The sequence below is a fragment of the Schistocerca piceifrons genome, chromosome 3 (genome assembly GCF_021461385.2).
Source record: "Schistocerca piceifrons isolate TAMUIC-IGC-003096 chromosome 3, iqSchPice1.1, whole genome shotgun sequence".
Classification (NCBI taxonomy): Eukaryota; Metazoa; Arthropoda; class Insecta; order Orthoptera; family Acrididae; genus Schistocerca; species Schistocerca piceifrons.
In genome coordinates, this window is record NC_060140.1 from 164,075,686 (window position 1) to 164,088,046 (window position 12,361).

Below are 12,361 nucleotides of genomic sequence, written 5' to 3' on the forward strand. Positions count from 1 at the left end.
ACTTTTCATCCTATAAAAAAAAAATCTGGTCCACTTCAGGCGTTGGCTCCTGACTAAACCTACACCAGTGAGCTGCCTATATACCAGGGGAAATATGGGAATTCAAGCTTAGGGCTATCCTTACAAACAAAACAAAATCTTCCTTTATCTGAATTTTTTTTTTTTTTTTTTTTTTTGTGTGTAATTGATCAGACGCCTTCTGCGCCCCGCTGGCAATATGTTGAGTCACGTCTTCTCGAAATTGATGTGTTCTGTTCAGTAGTTCAGAAATGTTCATTGGTTCGAACAGGAAACATTCTTCACTCTTGACTTAACACAATCCAGCTGCGAGGCGGGACGTGGGAAGCACTCCCAAGGAAGTTCGAGAAAAATTGCCTGTATTTTGGGTGACGGACAACGACATAATGACGGTCGTTGAGGTATGTCCAAAAATCGAATACAGAGTCTACAGTTTGTCCAAATAGGTAGTGAATGGCATGTCCGCGAATCCAATTCACAGCATTGGTCTTTGTCCGAGGAAAATAGTCACGTCCCGGAACTAATAATGAAAGGGGAGTATTCCGATTCAAAATGCCCCGCGTTAGAAAAGCCACATTATGACGAATAACCTCTGAGCTAACGACACACTGGCGACAACAGACGGACTATAGTCACTGCGATTTTGTCTGAGCCTCAAACCGCAACCTGAAAACACACAAACGGGTGTTACTTACGTGAAGAACACCGTTCTTGGAGTCCAGAAATTAAATATACTTTCTAAGTGTCTCACCTTACAGTGGATTATATCGTACGAGTCTTCGATGTGGAAAACGAATGTCAAAGGAACTTAGCAAGGTAATGGCAGCCCTTCATCGAAATGCTTGCTGTGATTCTCCGATACGGTTCTTCAGAGTGGAGACGCGCGCGCATGTTTGGTTTTATGCGGCGTTCTCCCCAGATGGTTTCTGACGTCGCTTTGTGGGCTATGTATACATTTGAGACATTCAATTATCATTAATCCAGAATGATACAAGTTTCAGCTTCCGGCGTGGAAGAAGGCTGTTGACGCCGACATTATATCATTTCAACGTAGGGAAAGCAAAACGGGTCATTCAATGTTTCTCATTCAACATAAAGCATGTGAGATAATTTTCCGTAACATTCATAATCATATAAAAATACAAACGAAGTAAAAATACATCGGAAGCTTATTCGAATTGAATATATTGTAAGATACCAAACGCTTTGCACCTCGATGTCGAATTTGTCCACGTGCAATCTTTTACAGCATACACATAGAATGTCATGATTACCACGAGAATGAAGAAATATGTTGGTAAGGATGGAAGCAAGAAGAGACGCAGTCAACAAATATTCGATTCCTCATGGCATTCATTTCATTTGAGACGTAAGAAGAGGTAAAGCGGGATATTACTTTCGTTAACACGAAAGATATGCCGCACATATTGATAACGAGGAAGTCTGCGCCTTCATACGTTTCCTCCTTGAAATATGTATGCTCTATTACATACTAAGTAGCCTGATCATTGTTTCAGTGATGTTACCCTCTTGTTTGACCGCGCAACGATGAACAGATTCCAAATGCATGTCTCTGCATGAAAGTAGCTGTTCGAACCCTTCCTAGGTTGTTTTTCGGGCTTTATTGCTTGGAATTCCTGAAGCAGACCACTATGCCATCCCCCCTCGTGGGTTAGGTCTCAAAACTAAACCGCTTTTTATCCAATGGCATAATTTATTCAGAAAGCATCAGCACAAGACTATCGAACAAAGCCTTCCATTTACAGTTGCAACACACTAACCAGCACTGACCGAAGTGTAATCCACGGTCATGGTCCGAAATTAGCAGCTGTCTGCTACTGTGGTAAAATCCGTACTACACTTTCGATTCCGCAGCACCATTTTATCTGGTAACACTGTGTAGTTGCAGAGTTGTGCCAGCATGTCTGTCCTCACACTGTCAACTTTATGTATCTCACTTCTCCTGTACCGTTGACCACGAGGAGCCGAAGTAAATGAGTCTATTCTGCATGACGTAACATTCAGTATTCCCTGCTTTCATAGCCACTCTTCATGTGCACCGATACTAAATAGGGATGTAAAAACTCTTGAAAGTGAGAGAATGACAATAATAATCGTAACAAGAACAAGCAAATAATGAATGACGTTTATTCCAACGCAGAACGAGAATGGCTATAAATATAAAAATCTATATCTATATCCATATCTATTGATCTTTGAGTTGGCATAATGCAAATATATTTTTAGCATTTAATTACTGAATTTAGTTCTGGATGTTTGCACAGAAAAGGAAAAGTCGGTACTCCTCGCTAGTGTAATATAATGTGAACCAGCAACTACCCTTTCCTTAGAACACGACTCAAGCAGGTCCCCAAGTAGGTACCAAGGCACTGCTGCATTCTGTTCCCTGACATTGCTCTGATGACGGTTAATGCAGATAGTTCCGATTATGAAATACAAAACGTATTGGAGGTTAGTTCCTAGGATAGTAACATTAAATTTGCGTTGTGGACGGCACATGAACGTGACGACTATCCATATTACTCACCAATACAAAAAGACAATATTATGGGAATTTAGCAGGATTACTCAACATGAGTTCTGAAATTGGGTGACTGACCGCACAGGTGCTAAACGTCGTCAAGAGTATACGATGTCCTAATCGCATTAGGAATATGAAGATCGTTTTCGACGGCTCGCAACTTTCACATTGCTATCTCCGCCCTACTCCAGACAGCCCTCGGTGGAGTTGCACTACGTTGCCGATGTAATGGAAGGCCTTCAAACCGACGACAGACCACATATTGAAAAATACAAGTGAATTCTCTTGCAGCGTAAGCTTATTGTAACTAATCTAAAAATAATTGGAGAGGAACATTGTCCAATTCAAAAAAAGTAAAATGTACACACTGTTGACGTCAAACGGACATTATCTATGTCCTGTCTTGTGTCCTACTCATCTATAATATCAAGTTTACTATCAAAATGATTATATATAATGGATGATAATGTAATGCATTGATACCAGATGGTGGGTTCACAACAGTATTGATGCGGAAATAAAACAGAAGTTCGCAAAAGTGCATTTGTGCATTTTCGTACGTTTCCACCTCGAGATGTACAGTCGTGCTCAAAAGTATCCGAACGACCTGAATTGCATTTCGCCTGATTCGCATGCAAACGGCATAACGCAGCTGTCTAGCAGGTCCTCTAATCGCTCCTTGGCCGGCCGTAGTGGCCGTGCGGCTCTAGGCGCAACAGTCTGGAGCCGAGCGACCGCTACGGTCGCAGGTTCGAATCCTGCCTCGGGCATGGATGTGTGTGATGTCCTTAGGGTCGTTAGGTTTAATTAGTTCTTTCCCTACGTTGAAATGGTATAATGTCGGCGTCAACAGCCTTCTTCCACGCCGGAAGCTGAAACTTGTATCATTCTGGATTAATGATAATTGAATGTCTCAAATGTATACATAGCCCACAAGGCGACGTCAGAAACCATCAGGGAAGAACGCCGCATAAAAACCAAACATGCGCGCGCGTCTCCACTCTGAAGAACCGTATCGGAGAATCACGGCAAGCATTTCGCTGAAGGGCCGGCATTAGCTCGGTAAGTTCACTTGACATTTGTTTTCCACATCGAACACTCGTACGATATAATCCACTGTAAGATGAGACACTTAGAAAGTATATTTAATTTCTGGACTCCAAGAACGGCGTTCTTCACATAAGTAACACCTGTTTGTGTGTTTTAAGGTTGCGTTTTGAGGCTCAGGCAAAATCGCAGTGACTATAGTCCGTCTGATGTCGCCAGTGTGTCGTTAGCTCAGAGGTTATTCGTCGTATTGTGGCTTTTCTAACGCGGGGCATTCTGAATAGGAATACTCCCCTTTCATTATTAGTTCCGGGACGTGACTATTTTCCTCGGACAAAGACCAATGCTGTGAATTGGATTCGCGGACATGCCATTCACTATCTATTTGGACAAACTGTAAACTCTGTACTCGATTTTGGGACATACCTCAACGACCGTCATTATGTCGTTGTCCATCACCCAAAATACAGACAATTTTTCTCGAACTTCCTTGGGAGTGCTTTCCACGACCCCTCCTCGCAGCTGGAATGTGTTAAGCCAAGAGTGAAGAATGTTTCGTGTTTGAACCAATGAACGTTTCTGAACTATTGAACGGAATACATCAATTTCGAGAAGACGTGACTCAACATATTACCAGCGGGGCGCAGAAGGCGTCTGATCAATTACACAGCAAAATTAACAAAAAAAAAATTAAAATTAAAATAAAATTCAATAAAAGGAAGATTTAGTTTTGTTTGTAAGGATAGCCCTAACCTTCAGTTCCCATATTTCCCCTGGTATATAGGCAGCTCTCTGGGGTAGGTTTAGTCAGGAGCCAACGCCTGAAGTGGACCAGAATTTTTTTTTTTTTATATAGGATGACAAGTTGCGGTGGCACTTAGTTTCATTTTTTAGTGCCATTTTCCTAAGGGGCTTTAAAATAAGAGAGAAAAAAGGGGTAATCGTCAAAAAAAGTAAAAGAAAAAAAGCAAAATTGAAAAAAAAGAGGTTCCCTTGTGCGTTGCGGTGCTCGTACTATATGACATAGCAGTTCCAATCTCGGTGGAAGCCGCTGACTACAACCTTTTATTTTCCATTTTAATTAATGGAGTTGCAAACTGCTAGTAAAAATTCCTTATACGAAATCTGAAGAATGCCTTTAAACATCAATTTTCGTCCGATTTCGACTTAGTAAATTAAGTTAATATCATGGATGTCTCCTTTGCAAATGCCAAGGTGCTTCACTGTAAAATAGCTCCTGAAAAGATTCAAACCGACTGTCAACGATATAAATTTGAGCTTTGTTCGTCATAGAGGTCTAGCTTGTCAGGAGGTTGTTTATGAAGTGCACATGTTGATTAATATAGTTCCCTTCTTCTAAATTTTTGCAATAGCGTTTAACTGTAGACGTTTTGTAACACCGGCGTTAGCAATTCCTTGCCGTTCTCTGAAACCTCCAAACGACAAATTTTTCTGGTTTAAATCTGATGACCTTAACTATCACTTCCGATCAACATTAAATACTTCATGAACCCATACATGGAACTCCAAATGTGCAGTGTTCCTGCACTGCTACAGAGCATGCATTGCAAAGTATTCACACAGTTTATCGCATAGACTTACCATAACGAATGAAACAAGAACTGTAATACACTTTACACCACAGACGCTCACTCTGGCTTGACGAAAACATCCGAACATTGACCAAAAGTTGCACAAATAATTGAATTTGAAACGAAAAGAAACGAGGTATGAAGCGTTTATAAATTCATCGAATGTAGCGAGGTGGTTTAATTTCGTACCAGTCTATAAAATTAATTTCGGGCCATACTCAGCTCTTGCCGATCAATGTAATATAATACCCGCCTACTAATCAGGGCGTCTGTCTCCGTTGCTTTTGAGCGTGAATGGAAATTGTAGAAATTTTCTGTGGAGCAACATTTAATAATAAAGCGTTTTAAATCATCAAAAGCGATGAGCGGTAGCAGACGTTTTCGATAAAGAACGGGGGAGTGCAGCGCCGCTGCTGTCGCCACGGCCGCCGCCGGTAGCCAGCCAGTGGATCCCGGAGCTTTGCCGCATACGGCGTCCAGAGGAGGACGGTCTGCAGGCAATCTGCCGCAAAATTGTTACTGGATAAAATTTTGATATTGGCGTGTCAGAAAGCGAAATAGATTGAATCTGCGCTACCATTACATTCACGTATCCAGCATTCAGACAGAAGAGGCTATAAAAAAATTTTATGCCAGCTGTTCTTTATCCACTGGCGATATGAACAGAAACAACGCACGCTACCGCTAGACCACAGACGTAATCGGCGTAGCGTTTCTCTATGATGGGACAAGTTTTCCTCCAGGAAGTGCCGCAGTCTACAGTGTTGCCAGATTGTGCAGATAACTGGACTTAGAGAATTAGCGAGTTGGCCAGTTTTTTTGTCCCATGTCACTCAGCCGTCTCTGGTTTTCTATTTCTTATCCCTCCCAACTGAAATTTAATACAAACCTAGCTTAAGTGTAAAAAACTGTATGTCGGAAGCTTGGAGCACCAAGAAACATCGGCGTCCGTCGACATTGCCCCATATTCGTCTGCTGATATTATCCCATTCAGAGATCATTGCCGAGACCACGCTTAAAAGCCTTTGCTAATTCTCGAAAAATTGCAAAACCTACGCTAAAAAATGCGCTAGCAAAAAATTCTACCTACATACATCACTGTAATCACCATAATATGTAATGAAACACTTTCCTCAGTTTAACCACGAACAAAAGATAACATCAAAATTAAGAAAAACTTTATTTCTACCACCAGAATAGGAATATTGTTAAGAAAAACTCTTTCCTTCTGCACCCTACTTCTGGCGTCCAAATTTTATGTTTATGGAAGAATTGGCAGAAAGAAAGTGACTGAAGTGAGAGGTGTAGATGGCCAAGCATTTAGGAAAAATACGATTTTTGGCGTGGATCCTGCGGGGCTTCAGGCACTTACGTTAGCGTGTCTTCTAGGCCGACGAGTACTTAACGATTACCTGAAGGTCATGGGGTCCATTTTGTATCACTGCACGTAAGCCAAAATAATGCTCTGTACTTTGTGATTATTAATATTTTCATGAACATTATGAAAAGGAAATGCAAAGTAAAATTTGAGGTCGCAAACAAAAATCCAGTAAGGAATTTTATTTACAGCGTCCGTGGGGACCCTGCAAATACCTTTCTAAGAAGGTATCGTCATTCAGGCCTACTGGACTGGTTTGCTGCCGAACAGTCCTATGACAAAGAACTTTTCATCAACGAATACCGCGTTTATTTTTCTATACAAACATTAAAGCAACGATGTAAGTGTAAGAATGCTTTGTTCATGACGTGTACAAGATACCGAGGAAATTACTGAATCTCCTGATTTTAAGATCAATATCACTCCAGCATTTGTGGACCATCAACTGTAAAATAATAAAAACATATGATTTTATATGCAGCCCTCACAGTACCGTCGTGGATGTTTATTTGAAGTCCCAAATTTCCCAGTGAATTTTTGTGCCTTTCACGACTTTTATGAAGACATTAACAAGCAGAATACCCTGTGCATAATTTGGATTTATTTCCTGTATTTTTTTTTTTTTTTTGTCATCACTCTACTGACTGGTTTGATGCGGCCAGCCACGAATTCCTTTCCTGTGCTAACCTCTTCATCTCAGAGTAGCACTTGCAACCTACGTCCTCAATTCTTTGCTTGACGTATTCCAATCTCTGTCTTCCTCTACAGTTTTTGCCCTCTACAGCTCCCTCTAGTACCATGGAAGTCATTCCCTCATGTCTTAGCAGATGCCCTATCATCCTGTCCCTTCTCCTTATCAGTGTTTTCCACATATTCCTTTCCTCTCCGATTCTGCGTAGAGCCTCCTCATTCCTTACCTTATTAGTCCACCTAATTTTCAACATTCGTCTATAGCACCACATCTCAAGTGCTTCGATTCTCTTCTGTTCCGGTTTTCCCACAGTCCATGTTTCACTACCATACAATGCAGTACTCCAGACGTACATTCTCAGAAATTTCTTCCTCAAATTAAGGCTGGTATATGATATTAGTAGACTTCTCTTGGCTAGAAATGCCTTTTTTGCCATAGCGAGTCTGCTTTTGATGTCCGGTATAAGTGAAGGAAATATTGATATTAAAATACGTTTCTGCTTGAGAACTCTATCTCATGACCCTCGGATTACCGTTCTGCACTCCTCCCGTTGCACTAACCGCTGCCAAGGAACCATGCCATGCGATCAGCCAGAACATTAAGACCACCGACCTCTACCGATATAAACCCGTCCAGACGGTAGCAGCGGCACCTGGCTAGGAATACCTGCTAGTCAGAAACACTCACCGTGTACGGAGTAACAGTGAACGTGCCGTCCGTGTGTAGAATGGATAAGGCGCGCGATGTGTATGAGTTTGATCGAGGACAAATTGTGATGCCCTAGAGGTTCGGCACGATCATTTCGGGTGCTGGATGATGATGGTGTTTGCTTTGTGGGGCGCTGAACTGCGGTGACATCAGCGCCTGTATAAATCCCCAACTTTTACGAAGTCGAAATTTTTTTTCACTATCCAATTTAGCCAGTGTCACGAATGAGGATGATGGTGAAGGTGTTGAAGGAGATCTGTGCTGAATGTCTGCAACACGAGTCGAAACAAAGGTGAACCCACGTCCCGATGTCGTGGTGTTGAATGGCCACCCCTCACTAAAGATGACGAATGTCATAGGCTGGGGAGACTGGAAAAACAGTAAACACGGCGTACTGCGGCGTAAAAATATCAGACTTTAATTCTGGGCAGAGTATAAGTGTGTTTAAACACACAGTGCACCGAACACTCCAAACGATGGGCCACCGCAGCCGACGACCCGTGCATGTGCCAGGATTAACACCACAACCACGGCAACTACAACTGAATTGGACACGTGACCAACGGCACTGGGATGCTGGCTCAGTGGCACAGCGTTGCTTGACTTAATGAATCCCGATACCTCATCATACCGATGGGGAACACCTGTGTTGCGGGCTGGAGACATGCTGGCGGCGGTTCCATTATGTTATTGGGAACATTCGCGTGGTCTTCCACGGGTCCACTGGAACTCTTGCAAGGGACCATGACGGCCAAGGAGCGTCATACACTGGCTGTAGACCACGTACAATGTTTTTTAAGGCAGTGGCATTTTTCAACAAGAAAATGCGCCATGTCACAGGGCCAGAAGTGTCCTGAAGTGGTTCGAGGAACACCGTGGCGACTTCCAGTTGGTATGCTGCCCCATTCCCCTCCATAAATTGGCAGTTCTGAGCCCGGTGTGGAATGTGGGAATGTGATTGAATGTGACTAGTTCATCGTCTTATTCCCGGGAATTTACGGGAATCGGGTGATTTATATGAGCAGATGTAGAGCCAGTGTTCTCCAGCGACCTACGAAGGCCTCACTGCGTCAATGCCACGACGCGTTGCCGTTGTTACCCCTGCCAAAGGGGACTTACGAGCTATTCGGTAGGTGATCTTAATGTTCCGGATGATCATTGTAAACGACTCATGCTTCGCCCGACCCGCACTAAAATGCAACTCTTTTGTAAATACTTGGCCATCTGGAGCTTCCACTTCTGTCATTTAGTTTCTGGCCAAGCGCTGCGTTTACCGCAATTTTGAACGAAGTCGGTGACAACGACTTTGCGCGGTCCCCTTCTCAGCTGGGAAAACAATGGTACAGGTATACCCTGTTATGTCGGTATCCCCCATTCTCCCCTGTACATTTCAATAACCAATAAAATTGACAACTGTTCCTTGAGCAATGAACATATGATTTTTGGGAGTGAGTATAAATGACAAAAACCGTAGAACTGAAGCAGCGGGAAACTTGAGCGCATGAAATAATATTGTGATAGTGATGAAAACAAATGGAGTCGTAGAAGACAAGCAGCCAGGAACATATGTGATGTTTCTACCAATGGCGATAATTTGATGCAATCTAGGAAGTAACGACAAACGAATACCTATATAATAAATTACCGAAAAAGGGGTAGCTACCAACAGAAACAAAGCAGGAGCTACAATATGAGCATGAGCGTAAACCGCACTCCGTGCTTTACTTAGCAGTGGATGTTAAATTGCTGATGAATACTTCCGTTGTCATTAATCGCAAAAAAGAAAATGGAAACTTGATTTTGCCAAGTCTACACCGTTACTAGAAGTCATGGTATCTTAATTGTCTCTCCCTGTTCCACTAGAAATCTCAATATCAGATTTGCTAAAGCCGTAACTTATAATTATTTTGTACTGCTGGTAGAAATGCGGAGGGAAGAAATTCTTCTTGTAGAACGTGCAAGTGTTTAATACTGGAAATATATACTTTCGACTGGAACAATGACAAACACAATCGAAAAAACTTAACTGCTTTCCACTTAGTCTTACTTTTATCTTGTCTTCGCTTACCGGTTTCGGTACCAAGTATCATTATCAGGCCATCCTATGATCACAGTATCAATATTGAAAATTGAAAAAACTAAGAAATATTTTATTTTCCGTCTGATGACAAAAGTACACTCCTGGAAATGGAAAAAAGAACACATTGACACGTGTGTCAGACCCACCATACTTGCTCCGGACACTGCGAGAGGGCTGTACAAGCAATAATCACACGCACGGCACAGCGGACACACCAGGAACCGCGGTGTTGGCAGTCGAATAGCGCTAGCTGCGCAGCATTTGTGCACCGCCGCCGTCAGTGTCAGCCAGTTTGCCGTGGCATACGGTGTTCCATTGCAGTCTTTAACACTGGTAGCATGCCGCGACAGCGTGGACGTGAACCGTATGTGCAGTTGACGGACTTTGAGCGAGGACGTATAGTGGGCATGCGGGAGGCCGGGTGGACGTACCGCCGAATTGCTCAACACGTGGGGCGTGAGGTCTCCACAGTACATCGATGTTGTCGCCAGTGGTCGGCGGAAGGTGCACGTGCCCGTCGACCTGGGACCGGACCGCAGCGACGCACGGATGCACGCCAAGACCGTAGGATACTACGCAGTGTCGTAGGGGAACGCACCGCCACTTCCCAGCAAATTAGGGACACTGTTGCTCCTGGGGTGTCGGCGAGGACCATTCGCAACCGTCTCCATGAAGCTGGGCTACGGTCCCGCACACCGTTAGGCCGTCTTTCGCTCACGCCCCAACATCGCGCAGCCCGCCTCCAGTGGTGTCGCGACAGGCGTGAATGGAGGGACGAATGGAGGCGTGTCGTCTTCAGCGATAAGAGTCGCTTCTGCCTTGGTGCCAATGATGGTCGTATGCGTGTTTGGCGCCGTGCAGGTGAGCGCCACAATCAGGACTGTATACGACCGAGGCACACAGGGCCAACACCCGGCATCATGGTGTGGGGAGCGATCTCCTACACTGGCCGTACACCACTGGTGATCGTCGAGGGGACACTGAATAGTGCACGGTACATCCAAACCGTCATCGAACCCATCGTTCTACCATTCCTAGACCGGCAAGGGAACTTGCTGTTCCAACAGGACAATGCACGTCCGCATGTATCCCGTGCCACCCAACGTGCTCTAGAAGGTGTAAGTCAACTACCCTGGCCAGCAAGATCTCCGGATCTGTCCCCCATTGAGCATGTTTGGGACTGGATGAAGCGTCGTCTCACGCGGTCTGCACGTCCAGCACGAACGCTGGTCCAACTGAGGCGCCAGGTGGAAATGGCATGGCAAGCCGTTCCACAGGACTACATCCAACATCTCTACGATCGTCTCCATGGGAGAATAGCAGCCTGCATTGCTGCGAAAGGTGGATATACACTGTACTAGTGCCGACATTGTGCATGTTCTGTTGCCTGTGTCTCTGCGCCTGTGGTTCTGTCAGTGTGATCATGTGATGTATCTGACCCCAGAAATGTGTCAATAAAGTTTCCCCTTCCTGGGACAATGAATTCACGGTGTTCTTATTTCAATTTCCAGGAGTGTATTTCATAAACCACAGATTAAAAACGTTGTATATATCTCTTGAAGAATCTTTTAAGTAATTACAGTAGCTTTTTAGTAGTAGAATTTCATGACTCGATAGGAAAAATAAAAGTGCGACAACAGAATAAACGAAATGATTTTTACGATCTCTTAGGCGATCCGTCACGCCATTGAGTTAGTAGACCTGTCTGGCGCCACTAGCTGAGGTGTAGTATCGGTTATCCCTCTTCGGCCCCATTGCCAATATATGTGAGGAAGAGAATGAAATTTTCACTCTGCAGCGGAGTGTGCGCTGATATGAAACTTCCTAGCTGATTAAAACTGTGTGCCGGACCGAGACTCGAAATCGAGTTCGAATCTCGGTCCGACACACAGTTTTAATCAACCAGGAAGTTTCATATCTGTGAGGAAGAGTAGGTATCTGCGGTATGTGGCCTTAGAAGGTCTTTGCTTGCCGATATGTACACGGAGCTCTGTAGGTGGCCACGAGGTCTGAGCGACCGAAGCCACGAGCTACGCGAGGAGGGTATGTGCAGAGAGAAGATACCGAAGTACTTCACCGGGGTCAGCGTCCACTACAAGCAGCAGGCCGACATCCCGTCAGTTGGTTTGCAACATTCGTGTCGGACGACCGCTCGTGGCTTGGCTGCCCTCTTCTACCTGGCTTCCATCGGCACCTCCCAGTAACCGCTGGGACTTAGCGTGGATCCATTGAACTGCTTGCTGATAAAAGGGGAGTAACATTGTGTATCCTCGTGGTCATTTGTTTCATTGTCTACCTGCCCTTC